The sequence below is a fragment of the Parasteatoda tepidariorum genome, chromosome 1 (genome assembly GCF_982258835.1).
Source record: "Parasteatoda tepidariorum strain Cologne lab strain chromosome 1, Ptep-v5.0, whole genome shotgun sequence".
Taxonomy (NCBI): domain Eukaryota; kingdom Metazoa; phylum Arthropoda; class Arachnida; order Araneae; family Theridiidae; genus Parasteatoda; species Parasteatoda tepidariorum.
In genome coordinates this window covers 129,684,075-129,697,896 of record NC_141755.1, presented here as the reverse complement: position 1 = coordinate 129,697,896, position 13,822 = coordinate 129,684,075, and the positions used below count along the sequence as shown (strand labels likewise).

At 25.9% G+C, this 13,822-nt stretch overlaps 1 long non-coding RNA gene across 1 annotated transcript in view; it reads left to right on the top strand.

Annotated features, from left to right (window-relative positions):
- The window catches only part of LOC147816950 (uncharacterized), a 29,355-nt gene that overhangs the window by 14,836 nt on the left and 697 nt on the right, over window positions 1–13,822 (top strand). Inside the window, exon 6 of the long non-coding RNA XR_015429610.1 lies at window positions 5,104–5,220. This is a non-coding gene — a long non-coding RNA (uncharacterized LOC147816950). The remainder of the gene's footprint in view (window positions 1–5,103; window positions 5,221–13,822) is intronic.

The following is a 13,822-nucleotide window of genomic DNA, read 5'->3' as shown; positions in this document are numbered from 1 at the left end:
TTAGAAATGCCAGGAAAGTGTGTTTTTTATAATTTATGGACACTTGATGAAAAATATAAGGAATGGATCAGCATCTAGTGATCGTCGCAAGGCAAAGTGGATTTTTTTCATTGTATCAGATTTTCTTCTGAAATTGAATTTTATAAATGACTCCATTTTTTTAATATTAGGGATATTACGAATATTCGGCAAAGTATAATTTTAATCAGGAAAGTCATTTTCGTCGTTTTCTCATCGACACTTTTTTTTTTAAGAGTGAAATGTTTACTTTCTGTTTTCACTTTTGCTGGGTTTTTCTTATTTTATAGCGCGGCATTTTAACAGCGTTTCTGATATATTTTATCTCCACTTTTTCTTTTAAAGTTATACAGATAATTAGATAACCAGTAAAATAGAAAATTGATTTTCTACGTTGCAAGTTTTGTCTTAAGAATTTAGGAAAATTTTCTGTTTCTCTTTTGCTTTTTTGATTAATTGTGTTTTTTTTATTTATTTTGATAGCATATTTTAAAGAGCTTCTTTTTCGTCTTTTTTTCTAAAAATCCGGCGATGGGAAGCACTTAAAGTGTAATTTTCAACGTTAAATTTTTCTTATAAAAATTGAGAACGATTTTTTGTTTTTATTTCGTTTGGCTTTCACATTTTTTTTTTTAAATGATGCGGCAATTTTAAAGAGCGCTACTCGACATTTTTAAATCGATGTATCGAGAATTATCGACTTAATGCACATATCGGCAAGCCGATATAATTACTTTTATCTTAGGTGATGCATCAGGAATCTGATTTAAGACGCTCGCGATTTAACGTGCGAGGATTCTTGCCTAATCGATGTATCGCGAATTATCGACGTAATGCACATATCGGCAGGCCGATATAATTTCTTTTATCTTAGGTGATGCATCAGGAATCTGATTTAAGACGCTCGCGGTTTAACGTGCGAGGATTCTTTTCTAATCGATGTATCGTGAATTATCGACGTAATGCACATATCGGCAGGCCGATATAATTTCTTTTATCTTAGGTGATGCATCAGGAATCTGATTTAAGACGCTCGCGATTTAACGTGCGAGGATTCTTTTCTAATCGATGTATCGAGAATTATCGACTTAATGCACATATCGGCAGGCCGATATAATTTCTTTTATCTTAGGTGATGCATCAGGAATCTGATTTAAGACGCTCGCGGTTTAACGTGCGAGGATTCTTTTCTAATCGATGTATCGTGAATTATCGACGTAATGCACATATCGGCAGGCCGATATAATTTCTTTTATCTTAGGTGATGCATCAGGAATCTGATTTAAGACGCTCGCGGTTTAACGTGCGAGGATTCTTTTCTAATCGATGTATCGAGAATTATCGACTTAATGCACATATCGGCAAGCCGATATAATTACTTTTATCTTAGGTGATGCATCAGGAATCTGATTTAAGACGCTCGCGATTTAACGTGCGAGGATTCTTGCCTAATCGATGTATCACGAATTATCGACGTAATGCACATATCGGCAGGCCGATATAATTTCTTTTATCTTAGGTGATGCATCAGGAATCTGATTTAAGACGCTCGCGGTTTAACGTGCGAGGATTCTTGCCTAATCGATGTATCGCGAATTATCGACGTAATGCACATATCGGCAGGCCGATATAATTTCTTTTATCTTAGGTGATGCATCAGGAATCTGATTTAAGACGCTCACAATTTAACGTGCGAGAATTCTTGCCTATGCTAAGGCTCCTATACTATCAGAGCTGACCTATCAAGCAATATTGGAGCAAACAAGATCGCAAGTTAACGTTATGTTAGTATAGTGCTTATGTTAGCTCTTTGCTCCAAAAATCGATGATAAGTCGGCCTGTCTAATTCAGGGGCTCTAGCCTATGCTAACGCTAACAACGCGCTGACGAAGACTATTTTGATTTCATCTCTCTGCGAAGATGTTGATTACATTTTTAGCTACGAAGATGAAGTTCGTTTCGTGATATTGAATAACGACGAGTGAGGATCAGTGTTGAAATATAGAACGCGATGCATAGTTTCCTTGCCATTTTTGGCCTAAATGCCTTCCTTGCCATTTTGCCAAAAATGGCGCATCCTTGCCATTTTTGGCAAGGATGCGCAATTTTTGACCTTGGGATTTTACGTTTCTTGAAGATAATTTTCAGCGGGACTTATCTTGCTTTCGCTGTTCGTTTTATTTCAACTTAATATAACGTTTCAAGTAAATTATTTTCAGTGACACTTCTGCTACTTAGCGATCGTTGCGCATTATTTCGTCACTTTTTTTCTGTTTGGATTTAACGTTGTCAATTATTTTCAGCAGACCTACTGTTACTTGGCGATCGTTGCTCAATCGCAGTTATCTTAAATTTTCGTTCTGAACTTAATATATTACTGAAACGAAATCATGAATTAAAAAAAAAGATTCTTTATTGATTTTTTTAAAAGTGATACAATTTAATATTTTATATATTTTGTATTTAAGTAATTTATATTTTGTCATAAAAAGTAATTTTTTTTAAAAAATATATTTAATTCACGTTGCACCCCAGAGCCCAAGGTTAAGAAAACTAAGATGGGCATAGTAGGCCTTGGCCCTCTATGGGCTGTCGCGCCATGAGTTTAGTTTTTTAAGTATAATAATTTGATTAGCTTTTAAACCAATAAATCTTCAGTCTCTCTTTTAGTTTAAAAAAATTAGAACAAAGCCTACATTTAATTAATTTGCTTTTGTTTTTGAGGAAATTGAAACAGAGTTTGTGTTCTTTCTTTCTTTTTTTTTTTTTTTTTAATTTGGTTGTTAGTTAAAATGACTAAATTTTTTTTAAATAAATGAAAAGTTAAGCAATGTTTTAACGCTTTTCAATAATTTAGCAATAGTGCTCTTAAATATAGAATATATATCTATATTTTTTTAAAAATTCCTCCAATACATGTTCGTTAATAATTTGTCAGATAGTGAGTATTATTTTTAAGCATTTAAATCTTTAGTCTATTTCATTTTCAGAAAGGAAAATAATAATAAATAAATAAAAAAACTTACATTTAAACCATTTGACCATTAGTCAATACAACTTTATTATTTTAAATAAGTAATTAACAAAAGCCTAGCAATGTTTCAAAAGCACATTTTTTTTTCAACAAATAATTTAAAAAATGTTTTATTTAAGTGGACATTTTCTTTTTTTTAAAATTTGTAATGTGTGTAAAATATTTTGTAACATTTTTATTATTATTTTTAAAAAATCTAAGTCGTTAGGTACTGAATATATTCTGATTTTAATCATAAAATTTTTTATATTTTGTGATTTTAATATATCTTTAGCTTATTATAATTAGGTTTTACTTGGTTTAAAATAATTGTCTTAACCTCAATAAACTTATATTTGTTAGTTTCTTTTTGTCTTGGTTTAGTATCAGTCACTCAAAATAATATTTTTATTAATTTAATGAATTTACCATCTTAATTTATATATTTCTATCTGTTTACACAATTTCTTTCTATTTTTAAAATAGAAAATTTAATGTTTAATCAGAATTCTTTGAGTTTTTCTTTATATTCTTAAAAGCTATGTGAGGTGATTAAATGCAATTTAATCTTAATTAAATATAGATTATTTGTATTGAAGATTTCTTTATTTAGTTTTTTTTTAAAAATTTTTTAAAGGATGACTGAGTTGAAGAGAAGCTATTCCATTTTTTTAATCTATTATTATTAATCTATGATGTTTTATTTGATGATAAATAATCATTTTTAAGGTCCTTAATTTCTACAAAAAAAGTCCTTAATTTTTTTGATAAAAGTACTTAAAAGTGCTTAATTTTTGCTTTGATAAAAGAGTGGGAACCCTGTAGATATGAGCAACACATATTTAAAAATTGCCTGAACTATTAAACAATGCAAAATTGACGCAATTAATATATGCTTCAATATTATAAAATCTGGTGGACCTCCCCTTTTAATTTTATTTTAGGAATTAATTTATTCTTTAGATGTTGCTGAAAGTTTTTATTTTATATTGTAAGTAAACTTATTTATTTAAATCTTGTTCACTTCCATTATTTTGCAACAATTTGTTAATAATAAATATTTCAAACAAATGCAATATTTTTTCCAATTTGTTTCTAAAATAATTTAACAAGAGTTAACTTAGAAGCTGGAATTGCTGATGTGTGTTTTGAAGACTTTTATTTATTCTTTAATTTTGAAGTGATTATTAATTTGATGTTTCTTATTATGCTATTTCGTAATTTAAAAGTTAATATATTCATCTTAATATGGTTTTTAAAAAATTATGCAGTATTTCGATGATTATAGAACCGTAGTTTTTTATATAAGTAATTTTTACAAGATTCTTTATATAAAAACTTTACTGGGTTGTTTTTTTTATTGACAACACTCCAATATATGAATATATATATATATTTTTTCTATACAGCTTTAAAGTTACACATTTTTCAAAAGTTTCTCATTTTCTATATTTACAGTAAATTTTAGTCAAATTTTAAATAACCGGTAGATTTTTAAACTCTTATTGAAAGAAATGTAAATCTGTGATTAATTAAGTGTAATTGTATTAAATTTAACATGTAAAACATTTTAAATTGTTTTTGTTTTTTTTCTTAATACTTTTAAGAGATGGGTGGGAACATTGCAAACAAGAAGCTGAATGATATTTTTTAATTGTATTACATTTGTTTGAATGTTTATTTATTTAATATCATGTTTATTTCCCTGTAAAACTTTCCATTAGCCTTGTAAACTTGCAGTGAATCATGCTAGTAAATGATATAACTAAGTAAAATACGGTAATGATATAACTAAGTAAAACATAAAAAAATCGAAAATACATATTGCAAATTATATAACTTTCATTGGGAGTACACAATTGTATACATTTACATTAAAACATCTTTAATGCAGAAAACATTACAAGAAACATACGTTAGAAATAATGTGAAATATTCAAATCTGTCTAATTATGAATGCTTTGTTGTAGCTTTTAAGCTTGTGCATTATTTTCATTATTTTAATTTATTTTGAGTTCTTTAAATCTATTATACTTATCAATCTTTTTATCATAATATTAAAATCCTTGTAGGACTCATCTTCACTCTGTTGCTTCTTGCAATAATTCAACTGCTGGAAAACCTTGATCAACTTGAGTAATGATGAAGCAACCTGGGAGAAAATGAAAAATGCTTTGAATGCCTCTGCAGTAAGTTCTAAATAGTATGAAATTTGTAAATTTCTGTAACACATATACTTTAGAAATCAATTGCTCCATAGATAATCTAGGTGATGTGCAAATTATCTTGAGTAACCTCTTTATTAAGAACGCTTCAAAAAATATTTTTTAGAAATTCATTCAATTAATTTTGTAAAATTTTATTATTATTACATACAAAAACTTTATATAGTATATTCCATGCAGTGTGACACTTGTTGTTGAACTTTATTCAGCCCAGTATATGCTCCATTTAATATCATGCACAAGATTCTCTGTAATCTGGTACAAAACAATTTTTACAAATGACTATGTAGAATTCTTCATTAAAGCACATGCTCACAATTTTCTGCTAATTTACTTCTGCAAATGTTTTCATGTTTTGCAATTTAATTTGGGTTCTCTCTTTACATTTCATTACACCCAAGTGCCTTATATGAAAAAATTATTCTCAGACAATTAGGAATTCATCTCATAATGAACTTAATGTTGATAATAGATTGAAGCTTACAAATCAATGACTAGCAATGAAGAAACTTTTAAAACAAAAGTTTAGTTACAGTTTCAAATTGCCTTTGCTTGAGAAAATGTAATTACTGTTTCCTCACTTAAGTGCTTTAAAAACACACAAAGATCATTAAATTTTTTCTTATAAATAAATAATTTATTAAAATAACATAGAAAATAATTAAAATGATATTTTATTGAAAAGTTATTTACTATTCTAAAGAAAATAGATAACATTGCAAAGAAAATATGTAAATAACACTTAATTTTTTTTTCTGAAAAGTTTCGTATATTTTGTGCCTACAATAAGTGAACCTTTAAAAATGTTGCATTTATGTTTTAAAAAAATTTATGTGTGTTATTTTTAAGTGCTATGTGGATTATGACCGAATTCGCACTTCATGGGCCACTTGACTCCACGAATTATCAGGAGTTTACTATATAGTTAAAAAATATAGACAAATAACTAAAACTGAAATTGCTAATTTTTGCATTATATAGAGGTTGTTTTTCTTTTTTTAAAGGAACCAAATATATTTTTATTATATAAGAAAATAAGAAATATATGATATAATATTTTTGTTAAAATAAAACTAATTAAAAGATCCTATTTGAAATTACAACATTTAAATCTTAAAGTAGTTAAAATACAAAAGGGAAAACAAAATATATTGATCTAACTTCCAATAAAAATTATAAAGACAAAAATACATTTAAGTTTTGAGAAAATGTAGTTTTTTTTTTAGCTAATTAGAGTTTTTTTTTTAATACAAAGCTCATGATTTTAAATCAAAATTATCTGTTTCACAAAACAAAATGTATTCATAATTCTCTAAACATGTTTAAATAAATTATTTTAACTTTTTCTCAATTAATAATGTTATTAACAATAATAAATTAGTGCTTTCATTCTAAAATTTTGTACTCTTATATTTACTGACTATGTTCTTATTGCTGAACAATAACATTCTAATTTTATTATTGTTTGAAATCATAAAAATATAAACAACATATTTAATTACATTAAGATTGTTTTAAATAATTTAAAAATTGCAGTCCCTTATTCCGTAATTATTTTCCCTTTTAAGTGCACTTTAAGTTGGTACAGTAATTACAAAACAATAGTTTTATTCTTAAAGATGGAAAGCTATTTCATTTTGTAAATTAAACTATTGATGCATTCTTATACTTACTGACTATGCTCTTATTGTTAAACAATAACACTCTTATTTTAATATTGTTGGAAATCTGACAAAATAGAAACAACAAACATAATTGTATTATCAAAATTAAAACATATTAAGCAGGTTAAAAAAATTTCAAACAATTTAATAATTACAGTCCCTTGTTCAGTAAATACTTTCCTTTTTAAGTGCATTTTAAGTTGGTGCAGTAAATACAAAACAATAGTTTTCTCCTATTAGAATTGAAGCTATTTTTTAAAAAATTAAACTATTAATATATTGTATAAAGATAAGTAATTATAGTTCATACAAAGGAATTTTTTTTTTTACTCATTTGCAATTTATTGACTTTTTTCTGCAATATATATCAAAAACTAGTTATTTTATTATGATTATGTAAAGTTTTTTAACTTTATTGATTTTTTGTTTATAAATTACGAATTTTAAAAATAGAAAAAAGTAATTTTTATTACTGCACAAATCATAATTATATATATTTTATTTTTGGAAAGCGATTAAAAACATTTTGAGTGCTTGAAAGTTACTTAAAAGGTGCTTTTTTTTTTTTGAAAAATTTTGTTACGCACCCTGATCGAAGTTTTATTTTATTCATCTACTAAAGCCACCAAGTTAGTTTTGTTGCCACTTTAAGTATTTGAAATAGATAATGCACAAATGACAAAAAATTGATGTGTAAAACAAAATGTACAAATTATTCTAAGAATATGAATTATGTATGCTATATTCAAATAAACAGTCATACTAAATCAGATTTTATGTGCATTTTGGGGACAAGGAGCAGTCATGACATTTCACTTGCATTTTTTATAACATTTTGAACTTTAAAGCACAATTTAACATGAAATAAAAGTACTAACAGGGTATCCACGCACCATGAAACTCATTCATCGACTCAAGAAACTCTAGAATCATGGAAAGTCATGAATTTCGGTATTGATCAAAATGTGTCATGAAATGTCATGATTTTAACTATTTTTTTTTGTTGAAAAAAATCATGAAAAGTCATGGATTTAGGTCGTCAAAAAATCTAATTTTTTAAATGGAATGTACCCTCCCTCCCCCCCAAATTTCATATTGTTCCGAATATCTGAATTTGTAACAAAATCCCCACTCACAGTCATATCTGATTAAGATATAAAATGTTTTTATCGTGTTCTTTAAAAATTATGGTGTTCTTTCAAACAATGAAACAAAAAACATCATTTCTACAGCAAATTATCTTTTAAACTTCTGTGATTTCAGAATTTTTATTTTATTTTATCAATTTAAAATTTTAGCTGAAGCAAAAGTCAGTCATTAGCGAATTTTTTTATTCCAAAATGGGAACAGAAAAATCAGGAGTATTTCTTTCATTTCCAATGAACAAGAAAAGTATCTTTAGAATATAATTCTGCTGAAAAAAAGGGGAAAAAGTCATTTGCTTTTGTATTTTTTTTCAGCTATTTCATTGCTTCAGCTCTTACTTTACTCTGTTTTTTAAATTTAAAGTTCATAAATATGAAGATGCTGAGTATAACAGTTTTGGTTATACCTATCATTTTACTGAATGTTATTATAATGCTGATTTAAATTTATTGTTGCGTTTTTGTCAGAGAAAATAGTAACTTCGTTAAGTCATGAAAAATTCTTGGAATTAGTCATGAATTTGAAATTCTAAAATGTAGCAGATACCCTGTACTAATTTTAAAAAATAAGAAATAATGTTATTTTAGCATGGAAAAATTAAAGAAAAGAATTGAGAAAAATAACCCTTTACCTATACCTTCGATTTCTGACATCAATGAATTTGATAATGCTAGGATTGAAACATGGTTTTCCTGAGCATTATAAAGCATCTATACAAACAAGATTTAACCCTTCTACTAAGATTTCTTCAAATTTATTTATTTTGTTTTTAATAGAATTTTTTTTTAAGAACAATTTCTATCATTTTGAATCCTGTTACTTAGACTTCAATATTTTATAAGCATACTAGTTTTTTTTTCAATATGTCAATATGACATTTTTATGAAATTGTAATGTAATACATTTAAATAAATGTGTTTAGCAAAGCTAAATTACAGGAATACTTTAAATCTTACGTTTGAGTTGTATAAGTATCAAATTATTTTTTATTCTACTGCCTTAAAATCATTTTGAATATTTATTTATTCTCTGTCATTGTAATTATTGATACGCTTGCTAGTGCTTAGATCTTTATTTTAAAGAATTGTATTTTTAGATTTAACAATAAATCATTTTATTAAAAAATGCAAAAATTTTAAGTTAGTGAATTTGTATGATTTAAAATAAATTCCTCTTAAAAATATTGTTTGCATATATGCTTTATATAATGCTTAAAAATTAAATTTTTTATTTTTATCTGATAAAAACTTGAATTCTAATATTTTCATTATAGACTTTATGTTTAAATTTATTTTTTCTCGGGTACAGTCTATTATTTTCAAGTCAAGATAATCGTTCGTATCATTATAAATGAAATATTAAGAGAATGTTCCAATATAAAATTATAATAACTACATATTTTACTTGTAAAATAAGCTTATTTTTTTAAAAAGATCGACCTCTAAAAGACAAGAATGTGATGCAATTATGGGGTTTGTGAGCAGAGCCACCAAGTTTTTTTTTCTCTTAAAGTTTGTTTGAACATTGACTAACCCTAAATTTTTATTAGAAAAACTTTTTGTTGGACTTCTAAACTTAAATATCCATATTCAACCACTAACTTAAGTGCATAGTTTTTATTCTGTAATGATTTATGTTAGATATTATGAAACCATTTGAATCATTTGTTATTCTTATTTTTTTTCCATGTATGCTACATAAGCAGGGTGGCCACCCACCTGGAAAACCTTGAAAACCTGGAATTATCAGGGAATTTTTTTATACTGGAATAAACCTGGAAAAATCAGGGAAATATGGATAAAAACCTGGAATTTTTAAAGAAAAGCTGGAAATTTTTTCTTATATATTTTTTTAATTTCACTAATTTAAGTTATTTGCTAATTTTCTTAATTTAAATTGTTTCAAACATTATACCCACATTTTTTAGACGGAAATGTATCCCCAAGCAGTTAAAATATCATCAACTTACTTTGCTTTCATCAAAATTTGCTCCATTATAACCCTGTTAAACTAGAATACAACATAAAATTCTCCCATGGTTGCTAAGGAAATGTCTTTGATCTCTATGCAGACTGTGCAATTTAGGAAAGGCAAAGATTATGGTGGATGTGGAAGACGGATATTAGGATTCGGTTTTTAAATTCTGTCCGCGTTCACACAATGATTCAAGTTTGTTCGCAATTGAGAGTGGTAATTTTTTTCTATTTTGACAAAATGAGTCAAAATGTTTTTGTATTTTTAACTTTATTAAATTCTTTAAAAATAGTTGGTTATAATTTAATAATAATAGATTTTATATTGCACTCTTTTTCTGAAAGCTTTTGAACTCCCATTCAAAGAAATCTGTAAATTATTTTTTCTCAGCAAACTAACCAATCACACATTTCCCCCATCACTAACAGCAATGTTTGTCGACAAATTGTTACAATTCTTGCATTAATGCTAATTTTTTCTATTTCATTTTAACCTTTTATAGTATATTTTTATTTTGAAAAAAGTTTTTTTTAGAACTAACAATATATTAATATCAAATTTTACGGTTTTGTTGGTAAATATTAGTTTTTTGATTCAAAATTCGAATTGTACAGTTATCACAATATCGAAAGTTCGTAAATGTTGCTTGCATTCCAGAGATGATATTTCAAAACTATTCCTTTTTTACCTAAAAAAGCTGACAATGACTAAGGAATATATAGGAAACATATTAAATGATGTATATGCATAAAATATAATTTTTTTTATTCATATGTGTTTAGTCAGGAGAAGGAAAACGAAACTTAGTGTTTTAGTTCTGCACTGTACAAGATTCCAGTTGTTCAAACAAATACAATTAACTATGCTAAACTAAAAAACTGTGTGCTTAGACTGGAATTCTTTAAATGTTTTAATTTCAAATAAGAAGAAAAATCAAAAAAGTATAAATTTTAAGGACTTTTATCTATTTTGTTTCTTCTATAGAGTATAGAACTAAAAATTAGACAATTTTACATTTCTGACATTTATTTTTTTATACTGAAACTCTTAAAATAAAAATGCTATTTCAAAATACCATTATTTAAAAATTTGACTTGAGATATTGGTTTAAAGAAAATATGATCAATGAATTTTATAAAAAGCACTGGTAAGATGAAATACAGTATAATGCAGTATACAGTACAGCTTTATATTGAAATGTAATTACAGTGATTCACAAAAGTGTTGATACACTTATGACTTTCAATGAAATAAGACTATCCATTAATTAAAATGAATGTTTCAGAATGTATATTTAATGATAAAAAATGTGTTCTAATCTTAACAAAACTGAAATATAAAGCGACTGACAATATGAAATATTTTTAAAATAAAGGAAAAGTTTATTTTTAAGGAATCAATCATCAAAAAGTGACAAAAACTTTATCCCTCAAAAGTCATCTTACACTTTTAAAGAAAAAACTCAGTCTATTAGTAAATCTAATTTTTCGTTAAATTAACATTTAGTGTAGTTTCCTTTAGCATCTACAATAGATTTTAAAGGTTGAAAATACGTGTAACTAGTTTGTTTTTTTTTCAGGTGAAATTCGGGCAGAATATTTTTTTAAAATTTTTGCAGAAACTTTTGCAACACTCAATTGCAAATTTATGAATTTTTCCACAAAATTTATAATTTTAGTCTCTGATATGAAGTCCTTCTTTTAAGCATTTTATCTCATATTGCACAGTTCAATTGAATACAGTAAGCTAATTTAACATATTCATTACTGATTTACCTCTTATGAAGACAAATAATCAAATTTGGTATATTTTATTACGACCACAAGTCATTTTTAAATGATAAAATAAAATATTACGGAGTTAGCAAGCAAAAATTAAAATATAATTTTGCTATTATAGGTTTGATACTCAATTGCTAATAAAGAAATTAAAAATTAAATGAAAAATAATTAAATAAAAAAAGCAATTGACGATAATTTTAATTTTGAGATCCAATACATTTAGATGTACGATGACTTTCGTGGGGTAACATTTTTGTTACTATTTGATTAAAAAATTTAACTTCTGCTTTGTTTTTAAAATATTCCGTGCAGTTTTGCTAAGAATAGATTATACATCTTATTATCAAATACCCATTGTGAAATATTCATTTTAATTATTGAATTTTTATTTCCTATTTCAATATAAGTTATAAGGGAGTGAGCATTTTTGGGAGCCACTTTAATTATTACAAATTATTGATATATAATCACCTGAAACTTTTCCTTAATGAAAATATATTAAACAATACTTATCCAAGGTTTTATTGGTTATTCTGATTTTGTCATTTTGTAGGTACACTTTGAGCAAATACTACTTAAAATAACACATTAAATTCAATAAAAACATTTAAAATTATTCGAAAAAACAATATATTCTGCAAGCTAAACATATTATTTTCTCCACGTCTTAATTTTTTAAAAATTAATGTTGTACCAGAACATTAAAAAATAATAAAAAAATATCTTGTACAAAAAAAAATTTTTTTTTTCAAGATATGTTTAAAAAAATGACATTTTGAATAGGATATTTTATAATACAGACACTTTTCTTGTACACATCCTACACTTTATAAGAAAAAAGGAAAAAACACAAACCTGGAAATTTTAAGATTTTTACCTGGAAAACTTGGAAAAATCAGGGAAATTTGAAATCTGTTTTGAGTGGCCACCCTGAAAGCTTATTTTTTATTTATTTAAGTACATCAAAATCAGGGGAGTTTCTATATAAAGCAATAACCAAACTATGAAATATTCAGAATTCAACAGCATATTTAATAGGAATGCCTGATGTATATTAATTATTTTTTTTTATTTCAATAATAATTTAAAAGTTTTTACAGGTGAAACTTATAGTTTTGAATTCTTGACTTTTTAAAAAAAATCACATTCAGAATAAAACAATATGCAGATAATAATATCTCATATTTGAATTTGCAAACTATTTTAAATGTATTTTAAGATATTTTATTTGAATGCTGAATCCTTGAATTGTATCATTAAGAATGAGCTATAATTATGTATAAAATAATATTAAATAATTAAAATAACTTTCATCGTGAATCGAAACAAAGGTATAATATCTCATTTTAATTCATAACAGCCATCGTTGTACATGCAAATACTCGTTTTTTTTTAATTATTTATTTCAAATGGTTGACTGTGAACAATTTTGGTTACGGATAACTTGAGCTGGGATCCTAAAGCATTTGTACTCAGTTAAAAGTTTTCATAGTACTGCCCTGATATCTTGTGTTCTGTCATTTTAGACTTTCTCTCTGTCAATTTTTTATCTACGCACCTGAAAAGTCATAGTTTTCAGTATTGAACAAAATTTGTCATGATTTTACTTATTTTTTTAAAAAAATTCATGAAAAGTTCATACATTTACGCCACCAAAAAATCTATTTTTCAAAACAGAATCCCCCCCCCCCCAATTTCACAGAGTTCCATTGTTCCGAATATCTGAATTAGTAACAAAATCCCCACTCACTGTCAGATTTCATTAAAATATAAAATGTTTTTTTTCCTGTTCTTTATTAAATTCCGGTGTTCTTTCAAGAAATGAAAGAAGGAACATCATTTCTAGAAGGAATTATCTTTTAAACTCCAGTGATTTCAGAATTTTTTTATTTATTTATTCTTTTTATTTTATGCTTTTAAGAAGAAATAAAACAGCTTTAAATAACTACATGTATCTGCTTGTATTTAGTTATTTGCTTTTGTATTTTTTACAGCTATTTT